This window comes from Lactuca serriola, chromosome 7, assembly GCF_051521515.1.
Source record: "Lactuca serriola cultivar US96UC23 chromosome 7, Lser_US96UC23_V15, whole genome shotgun sequence".
In the NCBI taxonomy this organism is placed as follows: Eukaryota; Viridiplantae; Streptophyta; class Magnoliopsida; order Asterales; family Asteraceae; genus Lactuca; species Lactuca serriola.
This window is the reverse complement of record NC_136414.1, coordinates 167,104,009-167,105,835: the sequence shown is the minus strand read 5'-3', so window position 1 is coordinate 167,105,835 and position 1,827 is coordinate 167,104,009.

The following is a 1,827-nucleotide window of genomic DNA, read 5'->3' as shown; positions in this document are numbered from 1 at the left end:
AAATAAATAATAAAAATAAAGTCAAAATTAGCCGACGAAGTCTAAACGAAAGTTGTAGAGCGTAGTCTCACCTACGCGTGGATATAAAGAATGTCAAAAATGGAGTTCGTATGTAGAAGATATGAATTTCCGAAGTTTATTAAATAATTAATATTTAAATTTAATTATAAAACCCGGTATTATCCGAAGCGGGGGTCACCGGGCATATCCGAAGTACGCCCCGCGTACAGCGAAGCATGACGACCTTCGCACTCGAGTTCTTCGGATGACGAACGCAATGACGATTTCGGACCAGTACGCCCCGCGTATAAATAAGATGTGAGGGTTTCGGGCTTATTTGCTCATTTCTCCTCGTTTTTGTGCCGAAGCTCTGCGTGTAAACCCCCGAAGCCATCCCGACACCCCGGATCTCATATCCATGTTAAGAAGGAAGTTTTACGTTCCCGAGATCCCGTGAAGTGCGATTCCCGAGCCGAAGCTCTGCCCGCGAGAAGTCCGGTTTTTGTGGAGATCTTCCAGATCTACCGAAGAATACTACTTCTGCAAGTCGTAGTGCTGTCCGATCATCTTCTGATCAAGTGAGTGTATACTACCTTTCATAAACACGATAATAATACAAGTGTGGTTCGAGTGTATTAAGTATATTGTTGTTTATATGTGTGAGTGTGTGGTTACTTTCTTCTAACACATAAATATGAAGTATTTGTTATAAAATACGTGCTATGTGTTTATATATTGTTGTTTATTTGAGATGAGTATGGAATGACTGTTTTATATAGTTTTTAAATGAGTTAAACTGTATATGTATTTTATATCTACAAATATGTTGGGTAGAACATGGGTAGATGAGATAGTTGGTATGTGATAAAATGATGAGGTATGAAAGATGATTAAGAATGATATTGGTAGATGCACCAATTAAAGAATGTCATAAAACTAGCAGATGCGCTTGAGAATAATATCGGTAGATGCACCAAGTAGTGAATGTCGTGATCTTGGCAGATGCGCCAAATAGAGATTGTCATAACAATAGTAGATGCGCTTATAGGGTAATCTTGGCAGATGCGCTTATAAGATAATGTCGGCAGATGCGCCTAAAAGAGAATGTCATAAACCTGGCAGTCGCGCCTCATAGTGTATGACGTAATCCTGGCAGAGGCGCTTAGAGGATAATGTTGGCAGATGCGCCTTATGTAGCAATGGAAGTTTGTGTAAATTCCTTAGGTCAACCCTTAGGAATGAATGAATGACGAGTAGTTGAATTCCTAGGGTAAAATCCTAAGAAAGATAATAGGGATGAGTAATTGAGTTGATTGTTTGATGGTTGAATATAATAATTATATTATTGTGGGTTGAAAACCCTATACGCTCACCAGTCTCCCAAGCCTGACCCACTCAGTTTTCTTTGCATTACAGGTAATGGCACAAGAGTATAAGTTGGTGGACTTGACGAGAGATTTTGGATTATAGGCCAGTAGTTATGAATAACTGTTGTAAGGTCTATTTTATATTTTATGCTTTTGGTCTGTATCGGAACATGACATCCCGAGGTTTTATTATTTAATGAAAATATATTCTCTTTGAGAAACGTTTTGATAAATGGTTATCATATTTTATTTTGGGAACAGATTCCGCAAACGTTTTCTTTAAACGATCACTCTGATTTATAAAACAAAGCATAAACAAATCGGTCTTTTCTGGCCGTGAAAATGGGGATGTCGCAGTTGGTATCAGAGCATTAGTTTAAGCGAACTAGGAATTTGTAGGAAATTTCTAGACTTAAACTTAGAATGCTAAGTAATGATTGTGAGGAGTGTGTCTAAAATA